Raw genomic sequence first — 12,487 nt, 5'->3', positions numbered from 1 at the left:
AAGACTTACAGAAGTGTGTTACTTACACACACATTTATACTTGCAGAAATAATGCTAAAAACATTTCAGCCTCAGTATTTTTCGTTTATGCAATCAAATTGAGTTTAAATGGGTTTTGGTTCCTTAGCAAAAATATGATACGTAGGCAAAGGAAAGGTGACGTTTCTAACGAGACCCTAGAAAACTCAGGTTTTGAGTTAAAAGACATAAAATTAATTTAATTCATTCAACAAATATTACAGAGTACTTTAAGTTGACTACCTATAAAGTGTTGCAGTTCTAATTTAGTCAGTGTGTGCCTTTTAAATCCTCACCTCATACTTTGAGTACTCAACTAAAGAGATGTTAGTATCAGAACTATGTTGTCACAATTTTTCACTTATATATGGGTTATTTCAATTGGATATGATTTTGATCTGTTGGAATAAAATTGAATACATGGCTGTTTATATGGATGTAATATTTTTTTCTCACAAAATAACAGTCAATCACATGTATTCCTCAGACTGCTCCAAGCCAGAAAAAAAAAAATCTCGTTTGGAGATTTCCTAGTAGCCTCTGAGGAAAGAATTTGGTGGAGTCAACCTCCATCTAACATTCAAATTACTTTATTATTTTCTATTTTTGCTTTATTTCCCCTTTCTTCTGGCTTTCAAAGGTCTTTTGATTGTTTGTTTTCTTTATTTACTGTTCCTCCTCCTCTATGTGTTACGATTTCTGGGGAATCTTGGATTAACGTATCTATAAAGTACTGTGCACAGCACAGACTGACCAAAATCATAAAGTCATTCAATAGACAAAGTCTGTAGCTGGCATGCTTTGGTTTCCTCGATTTTTCCACAAACTGTCAGTCCTGGGTGGGGCCCCATAATTCTCATGTTTTCTGTCTTTTGTCGTTCCTGGAAGTTTCTCTGAACTAATCCTACTTCACAGGGTTTACAGACTAAATTTCAGAACAGACGTCCTCAGAGCTGACTGACAGGAACAAAGGCTAGCTAGGAGAGAGCTGAAGACAATGACGGTAATGGTACTGCTCTTTTTTCTCTCTTTTTTGTTTACTAACTTCATGAAGCACACACCCTCCCTTCACCCTCTGTGCAGAGCTGACTGCAAATTTTCTCTAGCCTCATCCAAAATTGGGCACTGGGTGTTTTGACTACATAACTTTATTTTTGTCAAATCAGGTCACTTTGTCTGAAGCAAAGGCTCCTGTTAGGACACATTTTCCACCCTGACTTGTTTAATAATGTGTTTCTCTTTCTTATTCCCAGAACACACACACACACACACACACACACACACACACACACACACACACACACACACACACACACACACACACACACACACACACACACCCCTTCCTCCTAATGTTTTCACTCTTAAGGCAACCTGCCACTACAAAGACTAGTAGTGAAAGTTTCTTGCAATTCTACGTACTGGTCTGTGATCCTTTGAAATGTCACGGTCACTGGAATTTTTGGAGAAACCAATTCTCTGGGTTTTCCCACACTTCTTTCAAGGTATTTCCACTAGTCCTTGGGGTTGCTACACATACCCATCCTCATTTGTTTGGTGGTTCATTCTGTCAGCTTCCATAGCATTAGCTACAATCCTATTGAACCGCTTTGGCTATAGCGTAATGATTGCATTTTAACTGTTGCCTTCTGGAGATGGAAATCTCAGTTTTGATTTTCAAGCCAAAATAAAGGTTAATTTTTTTAATTCAATGTACTGGAAGAGATAAAGTTCATCTGTATCTTTTTAAATCACATCATGTAGGTAGAATTCATATCAGCTATAAATTACTAACAGGCATAAAAAGTAATAAGTATATGAAGTATTTTTAAAGTCTTCTAAAAAGTTAAGAAGGGGTAATATTACAAATGTGAGTAAAATTTCTGAGCTGCAGGATGGAAAAGGAACATGTCTAAGATGGATGCTGTAGCAGTAGGCTCTTAATCAGCTTTTAAAAGTAAATCTCTTACTTCCTCAGAGTCTCAGTTTCCTAAACTGTGAAAGGAGGATAATAGTTCTGAAGCTTAAAAGAAATCATTTTTATCAAAGGCTCTGAGAAAACAAACATAAAAACTGTCTGTTGTTATTTAGCAAGTAAGTTTAAATGACCTAGCACACACAGAGTACAGTGCTAGCCTTACTAGCAAATAGAATAATAGAAATAGATCAAAGCCCTCCTCTATGCAGATATTGTACTCACTCTAGTGGAAGAGTCAGTGTATGAAATTTCTCAAACACAGCACAGGACACACGATAGGAGGACCTCTAACAGAGGTGCTCTAAGCTGCTATGGGAACCGAGGCTTGGAGGGAGAGTGATATTTCTTGGGCTTCTGGGAAGTTTCACAGAGGAACTAATTTTCTATCTGAGCCTTAAAAGGGAAGGAGATATGGGGTAGGAAGTTTATTTACATAATGACAATTAAAGCCAGCATGCCAATCATCTCAAAATGATGAGAGCTAGCTGACTGGCTCCAGGCAGCCAACATGCTGTCTTTATTATTTTCAGGATAGAGCTGAGACTGGCATAAGGGAAAAAGACTGAACTGAAAAAAAGTGTTCACTCATAGTAAATATACACATGGCATAGTTAAAGGATCAACCAGTTTTGACAGACTTGGTAGAAACTAGGTTGCCAAATTTAATAGAATATTCTTACAGAAATTATTTGCAATAGTAAATGTCACATCATTAGGTCATACAGTAGAATAATTATACAGTAGAATAATTAAATAAAAATGGTGAATAGGTGTATGTGTGTTTCTGTACTCATGTGTTTATAATGGATCTATTTCTAGTCCCTGCTCTGTGTCCATAGACATAACTTAGGCTACTATGTCCTAACAGCCAACTGAATAAATTTGCTTAAAATTGCTTTAATTACTTAAACTAATTTTCCAACTGCAGTATGTGTACAGTGATTTCCTTTGCTTTCATGCTGAACTTTTCCCCAAGTGGTTTGCTAAGAAGCAACCTTTTTTTTCCGATTCTCAGAAAGTCCTGTGCTGGCCTATATATCTCTCCTAACAGTCCTTGAGTTCAGACAATTTGAATCCCACATGTGGAGGAAACGTTTCTAAGTGAAAACTGATCTGACCCTAAACAAACCAAGCAGTACAGGCAAGGTCTTCAGAGGGAGAGGGAAGGGCAGAGCCCAGAAAGTGGGGGCCAGGCTCTTGGACGGTGTTTCTCAGGGCAGCTGCCTATAGATTCCAGAATGTATATGTGTACACTTAGGTCGGTATATCCAACATGTATCTTGGCATATGACATCAACAGGCCAAATCTGACACCGAAAAAGACAATCCTGAATCCATTGCCACTTTTACTTTGAGGGGGGAGGAAATGCTGCAATCTAAGCTCACACCATTGTCCCAGCTGGGGTGGGAGCGCATATGGAGTAATATCCAGGTGTGTGCAAGCCTTTCTTCTTCCCTCAGTGATGTCGTTTAAATCATTTAAAATGTTCATTCTCAGTGTTCTTACATTATCATGGGAATGATATTTACACCAGTATAATAGGGCTGTTGTGAATACAAAATGTGTGCAAAGCAGTTAGCACAGTTCCTGGTACAATAAAAGTCAACCAGCATTATAAAAATTAAGTATTAAATATAAATATCATTTTAATGACAGTACATAAATGCAGGACCTATATGTTGGAAAGATAGGACAAAAGATATAACTTTGGGGAAGTTATATGGTGAATGATACATGGGGGAGATACCCCCTCATTCTGCTATTGAAGCGGAGAATATATATCAGTTATTTACCCAGAAGTAGATGTCTGTCATGCTTTAATTTTGTCTTCCTCATTACAAAAATCATATAAAAATATTTTTGGTGCTAATTAAATAAATCTATTTGCAAAGAGTTTTTAAACTAAATTCTAGGGAAATAAGAGCATCCTTAGGCATGAGCTTTAGAGATGAAGCCACTAACTTTGAGAAAATTACTGTCTTCCAATTTCTTTTTTTTAATTTTTATTTTATATTGGAGCATAGTTGATTAAAAATGTTGTATTAGTTTCAGGTGTACAGCAAAGTGATCTAGTTATACATGCACATGAATCTATTCTTTTTAAAATTCTTTTCCCATTTAGGTTATTATAGAATACTGAACAGCGTTCTCTGTGCTATACAGTAGGTCCTTGTTGGTTATCTATTTTAAATATAGCAGTGTGTACATGTCAATCCTAAACTACCAATCTATTCCTCCCCCCCACTCTTCCCCCCTGGTAACCATAAGTTCGTTCTCTAAGTCTGTGAGTCTGTTTCTGTTTTGTAAATAAGTTCACTTGTATCATCTTGGAGGGGAGGGTGCATCGCGTGGCATGTGGGTCTTAGTTCCCCAACCAGGAGTCAAACCTGCACCCGCTGCCGTAAAAGCATGCAATCCTAACCACTGGACCACCAGGGAATTCCCTGTATCCTTTTTTTTTTTTCCATTCCAAATATAAGCTATATCATATGGTATTTGTCTGACTTACTTCACTTAGTATGATAATCTCCAGGTCCACCCATGTTGCTGCAAATGGCATTATTTCATTCTTTTTAATGACTGAGTAATATTCTATTGTATATAAGTACCATATCTTCTTTATCTGTTTATTTGTTGGTGGACATTTAGGTTGCTTCCATGTCTTGGCTATTGTAAACGGCACTTCAATGAACATTGGGGTGCATGTATCCTTTCAAACCATGTTTTTCTCTGGATATATGCCCAGGAGTGGGATTGCTGGATCATATGGTAGCTCTATTTTTAGTTTCTTAAGGAACCTCCATACTGTTCTCCAAAGTACCAATTTACATTCCCACCAACAGTGCAGGAGGGTCCCCTTTTCTCCATACCCTGTCCAGCATTTATTGTTTATAGATTTTTTGATGATGGCCATTCTGACTGGTGTGAGGTGATATCTCATTGTACATAGATACCTAACTAATTCTAATAACCAATAATAATTGCAATATTTCAACAATGTTTGTTATTGTTCTGGGTGAAAATTATATAGCGTCTTCAAAAAGTTACAACTTATTAAAGGCCTTAGACTTCCCAATGTATTTCCTCCAAAAAAAAAACATCTGCTCAGAATGAAAATGTTAGTGCAGTCATCATAACATCTGAGATTTTTGAAAATTAGGAGAGACTGTATGTTGAAAGTACATTAACCAGGTACATCTCACTCACTGTTGCTTAGCAGACATCTCAGGAGAAGAATAGTGGCAAGAGACCTGGCTGACTGAAACACTGAGAGAAATCATACACAGAGGAAGTGTTCTATTTCCTTTGTTCTTTATGCGTTCTATAAATATTTCATGTATTTATTAAAGCTGTGTTATTGCTGGAAGCCAGCCTTCTCCCTTGTTTAAATCTTCCCCCACCCTTGAAGGATAGAAATGTTTGAAATATAGGGAGTCTGCATTCCACATACATGTTTTCTTAATAGACAACACATGAAAATTAGAGAGGAAAATTTCTTAAAAGAAAGAGAAGGAGAAATATTTAGGATGATTAGAAAGAAAAGTCTCACAATACCCTGGAGGTGACCTTGGAGCAATGACTTTTATCAAAATTCTATGAATTGAAAATACATGCAGTTCCAATAGAAATGAGAGTCAGCTTTTTCTTCTCACAGCTATGTTTGTCTTCCTTGGCCCATGTGGCAGGAAAGTCATGGTTTGAGGGGCTTCATTAGAAAGCTGCCTGCGGGTGGTTCATTACCAGTTATATTTATTTCAGTGTTAAAAGGGCAGATTTCCTGTTTAAATAGTATTCATCTTTAAGGGCGAGGCACCACTATTGGAAACATCAACAAAACCATTCCATTCACTAACATTTAAACCCAAAAGCTGGAATAATGGAAGGGATCAATAAATCAGAGGTCAACATGGAGTTCTCTTCCTTTGGGGACCCTGATGATCCTGTTGTTTCAATCTTGTCTGGGCTGTGAAATGAACAGAAACAACTGGGAACATTCCATCTGGTCTTTGGCGAACATAGGCTTCAGCTTCTTTCACTCATGAACATCACAGCGGGACTATGTGCTATTCTATTTAATCTCAATGTAATACCACTTGTTTCCTAAAACAGAGCATTGATAAGTTGAAAAGCTGTGATTTGCTTCACCTTGGGGGAAAAACAGTGCAGTACAAAAGCAGATACCAAAACTAATTCACACAAATTAAAAAGTGTCAAAATCTATGACGAATTCCCTGCTGTGTTGTGTCTTCTGTAGAAAGTATCTATGCTACTTAATATGTGCCAGACAATGTGACCAGCACTGAACATACATTATCTCATTTTTCTTCAAACAATTTTATGAGCCTCAGTTTTACTGAGAAGGAAACTGAGGCTTAGAGAGGTTGAGCTCCTGTCCAAGTTCCAGAGTTAATACATAGGAAAGCTGAATTCCAGGACTGTCGGATTCAGCACCTGAGCACTCAGCCACTACACATCCTCTAATTAGAAGTTATGTGGCTGTACTTGTTTAAGAACAAGGCTGGTTTAACCCTTAATACCAAAGTTCTACTAAAGACATCTGTCCTCACTGAGAGACACACCTATATCCTGGAATCGCAGAATCACAGAAGCTCAAAGGTATTTAATAGTAATGCTATCATATAATGCCCAGTCTTCCAAACTGGGACACTTTTGCAAAGTGAAGAATGTGCTAATAATACTTTGCTGAGAAAACAGGTATAAACCAGGATTGATCAAGTGAACTTGGAATGTCTGTGCATTCTACTTGTAGACAATCTTTACCAATCATCTTATGATTAATGAATTTTCTAGCATTATACTAATATTAAGAACTGCAATATAATGCTTGCTGCTAAGACCCAGATTTGTTTATATACATTGTCTCCATCATCTGCGCCGATTCTTCAGGTAGAGATTATTACCTCCATTTTGCCGTTGAGAGAACAGGGATCAGAGCAGACAGATGAGTTGCAAAAGGGCATTTAATTGTTAACAGGCAAAACTGGGATTCAATACCAGGTTTTGAACGTTACCCCTTACTGCTTTTCTTTTGTTTTCTCTTGTTTCCTATACCCCTAGGAAAATTTTAGTCATGTAAAATTCATTCCTTCTCAAGGAGGGACTTTGGTAGATAATCCATTTAAAACATTGTATCAAAATGGCTGAATAAGCAAATGTGATTATCTTCCTACCCACTTCAAATTCTTAGAAATGACAGAATTGAGTTTTTTAAAAGGAATACATCAGTATTATCACTGGCAAACTACAAATAGTGCCACCAGCAGACTAAACGTTTTGGGAAATTTTGTAAAACATGGAGTAAATGAGATCAGATTGTCAAAAGACCCGCAGCTCAAACCATTTTGGGGACAGGGCTGCTGCAGAGGCGAGTGAATCTAGGGCACAACATGCTCCGAGACAAAGGATGCAGAGCAGAGGGTTCCTTTTGGCAATTGTCAGGAGGAATCACTGGGGATCTGATTCAGAAACGTTAATAGGCTGGCACCTATGTGTTTGCTGATTGATAGGCCATGGAGGTTCCCTTCCAAGTTAAAGCAGAGAGGATGTGGCCACCTGGGAGGAAGGACAGTGCAGGACTGATCTGCAGCTGGTACAGACCAGGTAGACCAGTTGTTTAAATATTGTAGGATTTCTCTTCCAGTTATTTAATCGATGCTGCTCTCAGCCCCCTAAATACCTCCACTGCCCCAGCCTCCCAAGCATTTCTTCCAGGACCCATAGGTCCCCTCAGCACCCCAAGGGTACGTCTGGCACTACCAGGGGCTGTAAGACCCCAGTCTGGTGCTCTGGTCAGTGTCCATTCTGACTGCTCAGTACCTATGGCATGTAAGGGAGAGTAGATAGTAATCGACTTCTCAGATGTTTGCTTTCTCCTTTCTCAGTACCTATCTCTTTATGGCTGTAAGTGGCTATATGACTTGCTTTGCACCAGTAAAGTGTGTAAGGAAATGACATGTATCACTCCAGGATGGAAACATTTAGAAAATGTACTCTTCACCTTCCATCATGAACCCTGAAGCTTCATGTAGAAGTGTTAGCTCACAACCTGATGGAAACCCTGTCAGCCTGGGTGCTCAAGGGACTGTGATAATTATTTGTCATTTGATGTCATTGAGATCTAGGGAATGACTATTAAAACACCAGAACAAAGCCTGACTTAAATCTACTAGCAGTTAAATAATTTGTAGCATCCAATACGAAGGGGGTTGCTACTCAGCCAGAAGCCAGGGTCAGTGACATCAGCAGCCTACTCTGCTTTTCCACTGAAATAACCCTTAGTAGTGGCATCCACCAATGATCAGGAGTTCTCTAGTATAAAAATAGCCAGTGAATAAACAGCAACAAAAAGAGATGAAAAATATAAGGAAGGCTTAATAGACTGTGAGGTTAGATTCAAAAATTCCAACATCCATTTGAGAGACATCCAGAAGGGTTGAACAAAGGATATGAAGCAAAAGAAATAATTCTCAAGGCTCAGATAAAATCTAAGTCTTTGATTTAAAATGACCCTCTAAGAGCTACACAATATGAATAAACAAAGACAAACTCACTTATACATTCTTAAGGAATTACAAAAAAATGATAAAGAGAAAATTCTAAATGCTGCCGAGGAGCCTGAAAAAAACTACAGGCTCGCCAAACAAGAATAAGCTGTTGTTTCTGTTGTTTTATTGGAAGCTCTGGAATCTACAAGACAATGGTTTTCAATTTTTGGTGAAAAATTTTGATCCTAGAAGTCTATCCCTAATGGTGATTGCTATAGTTCCACTGAATTCAGCAGCAATAAGTCCAGCGACTTGAATAAAGGTTCGTAGTAATGCAACAACTTCTCAATACCATTAGTATCCCAAGCTCATTCTGTCTAAAGACCACTATCCTTTGGATGTGATTTTTCACCATCATAGGCATCTTACAGTCATAAGATGGCTGGTCATTCTTGTTTCACATCTGCATTCCAGGAAAGAAGAGCAAAGTAACAAAGGGAAAAAATCTTATCCTACGCTGGAAACTCTATTCAATGTGGTGCCGACATTGAAAAGGAAACTTTCCTGGACATGCCCAGAAGACTTTTACCTACAACTCTGTGGCAAGATCTGTGTTACAAGCCACACTTTGTTTCAGAAAAGGCTGGAAGTTAGGCTCTTTTAAGAAGGCACGTTCTACATTAACACAGTTGGGGTTACAATAGCAAGGAGAAATGAGAGAGTGGATATTGGGTAGGAAATTAGCAGGGTCTGCTTGTGATTTTCCTTAGCATGAGTTCTGATCTTCCTCTCCTTCAGGGCGCACGCTATCAACAAATGTTGGAAGGATGACCTGCACATTTGGAAATAAAGTTACATGACAGTCTCACAAAATACATAAAAATAATTCTTTTTGAATCATGGAACAAAACAAAGTTATGAAAATAGTATAATTTTAACATGAAGGATTTTACTAAAAAAACCCAAAACTCAGAGCGCTTAAGTAAAAGGATTAACACTCTTAACACTGACAAATATAAAACTTCTCTACAACCAAAGAAACCAGAAAAAAATGTAACTTGGAATGTTGAAGAAGGGTTCTCACATTTTTTTTCATGTACCTGTTGCTGTTTGAGTATTTTATTAAAGAGGACATATTCTTGTATTCTTTGTGTAATTATTTTAAATACAAAACAACAAACACACAAGCGTTTTATTTTACTAGGTATGAACCAACATATTTTTCCACCATCTCATCTATTTTAGTTATACAGTCTAACACTGGGTCAAAACAAATCTAATGTATTTTGTAAATTGATGGCCATCCTTCAAATATTAGATGAACACAATTATAATGTCATTCGGAGTTTCCGCCTGTCCAAACCAAACATTCTTAATCTCTTCAGTCATGGCTAATGTGGATGGTATTGAATTGCTTTACTCTGCCCTGAATGTAGCAGCTCTACCTCTTGAACCACAGAGGTTCAAACTCACACGTCAAGTGTGGTTTTTTTCAGGGGCAGAATAAATCAGGAGTATCACTCCTCTAATTACAGGTATAATGTTTCCACTAATGAAGGCTAATCATGCATTTACTTTTTAAAGCAACTCAATCATGCAGTTAGTACATGTAAAATTTACTGGTTTTGCCTTAAAGTTCATTTTCTTGGTACTACTAATTAGCTGTACCTTTTCCTTGTATTTCTCTTTATGGAGATAGTATGCTTTTCTGTCTTTCCTCAGCTACTCTATGAAGATTCACTGCTGCCTCTTATATACTGAAGAAGCCTGAAGGCCAAGTTTCTTATAATTAGAATTGAGCTGGCCGTACCCTCCAGAGACTGTGCTTTGATGTTTTGACTGTTTCTTTGAAGTCCATATTTGCATCTGGGTCAGTTCTGATGTCTCCATGGTTATCAAGGTAGGTTCCAGACCCCTGACTTTTGTCCCTTGCTTCACGTTATTGTGTGACCAATCTGCATTGCATCCAAAACAGGCTATGATTTACATATTATGTACTTGTGTAATTGGACTTTTTGCATATAAATATAGGACCTTTTATTTATCCCTGTTTAATTTCAATTTTTGCACTTACAATAGGTAGAGCTTCTTATTCTTTATAATTCCCAACATTGTATCGGGACTGTTCTTGATAAGAATTCTCAATATAAGTACATCCAAGTTACTGGTATAAGCACTGAGCAGAGGCAAGGCCAAGGACAGAACCCAAGAGCACACCCAGCAAAAGCTTTCTCCAGGGAGAGATGTGTCATTTCAAGCACTTACGTTTACTTATATTCTTATAAGAATAGGTGTATATTGGATTTATATTTTTGTGCTTCTTTTTCCTATTATAGGAGAACAACTCATAAAGCTTAACTTCTGGATTATATTCTGACTTATATCAATCCCAAGATACTGATGTGTGTTAGGTTTTATTAGGCAAGATGTTTTGGGAGAGTATACAGCTCCAAATTGAATAGTAACTTCAAGACCTCAATTTACCTATTTTATGATAATATTCTGCTTCTTTAAACTCTAAACTATTGGTTAAATGATGGATATAAATTTTCAATGGAATTTTCCCAATTGTTTGAAGAAAATCCGATTGGAACTTGGCACTTACCTGAATCAGAGAAATTCTGTCAACTGGTAAAAAATAGCATATTAATTTTCTTTTTTTTTTAACCAGTTATTTTAACATTGCATAGATATAGCTTGATTTACTTTATTCACTTGGAATGCTTAATATGATTAATTGGTTACATGCTTTATTTTGTTTAATCCCCACAAAATCTTACAATGAAGCAAATAACCCAATGAGGTAAAGTCATTTATATAAAGTTGTACAATTTGTGTTGGAAAAACTAAGGGTCAGTTTGAGGTGGGTGACATGAGAACAGTCACAATTATTCGCTAAACCATTGGCTCTTTATATACATTATTCCTATTAAGCTTTAGAACAGTTAAAGTGGAATTTTGTTATTGGTTTTGCTTTTCCAACATTTAAGAGACTTACTCTGTTGGAAGAGTTCCTCACCCTCTGAGCCTTGCTGGGAACAAGACAGCATTCTTGGTCTGTAGGAGCTTAACAAGCCAGAAGCTCTCTTTCTAGCTTTCCCTGCAGCCTCCCGTCCAACTTCCCTACTCACATCCAACCTCACCAGTGTCCGACTTAGGATGGGGAACTTGGTCCCTGGGATGGTAGCAGTAACAGTAGCTGCTGATGAAGTCGATGGGGCACAGGCGGAAGTTGTACGGGAAGTTACAGTGGTATAAGTTTACAAGCTTAGAATTGAGGTTTGGTGGCAGCAGCAATGATATCCTCATCACCATGGTTTTGAACATTGCTTCCGGCTGCTTCACCTTGAGTCTGATATACCAGCACCCCTCACATTTCTGTGAGTTACCCAATATTATTTTAATAAAGACTCAGTTTAGAGTATTCGTTAAGACCATAGGCCCAGATCTGCTACTTCCTAGCTGTGTGTGACCTTGGGTAAGTAGCTTAATTCCTGTGTGCTTCGATTTACTCCTCTGTGACAAGAAATAATAAGAATGTGGGGATTCAATGAGTATGGTACTTTGAAGACTCTGTGGCAGGTGGAAGGCACTCCATAATTGCCCACTATATTACTAGACTAATTTTCTCATTAATCAGGCAAAGTCTGTTTCTTTCAACTAAGAACTATGACTGATAATTATTAATATTTGTGGTTTTGATGAGGATACAGGCTCAGAAGAGTTACTTAAGGTTATAAATTTGTAAAAAAATGGATGCAAGAATTTTAGAATAAAATTTAGCTCTATCTGAACTCAAAACTTAGTTCAGTTCTTTGCATTTTCCTACTTAATAGAGGATGGCTTAAAATATCCTTATAACAAACAAGTAGAAAGGTAGTCATTCAAATGCAGTTGACTGGGAAAGAGAAGAGTTTGACTAGAAAATTTATCTTTCTCTATCATAATTACATATAGGAGACCTTCTACCAGAATGAAATTCCA

The 12,487-nt window shown here is 37.5% G+C and overlaps 1 long non-coding RNA gene across 1 annotated transcript in view; it reads left to right on the top strand.

The window, feature by feature from the left end:
- The first annotated feature begins 911 nt into the window (after nucleotides 1-911).
- LOC137223082 (uncharacterized) overlaps nucleotides 912-12,487 on the top strand; it is a 77,014-nt gene continuing 65,438 nt past the window's right edge. The window contains exons 1-2 of the long non-coding RNA XR_010942711.1: nucleotides 912-1,021; nucleotides 10,226-10,403. This is a non-coding gene — a long non-coding RNA (uncharacterized lncRNA). The remainder of the gene's footprint in view (nucleotides 1,022-10,225; nucleotides 10,404-12,487) is intronic.

This window comes from Pseudorca crassidens, chromosome 4, assembly GCF_039906515.1.
Source record: "Pseudorca crassidens isolate mPseCra1 chromosome 4, mPseCra1.hap1, whole genome shotgun sequence".
Taxonomy (NCBI): Eukaryota; Metazoa; Chordata; class Mammalia; order Artiodactyla; family Delphinidae; genus Pseudorca; species Pseudorca crassidens.
This window is presented reverse-complemented; position numbering and strand designations above follow the sequence as displayed.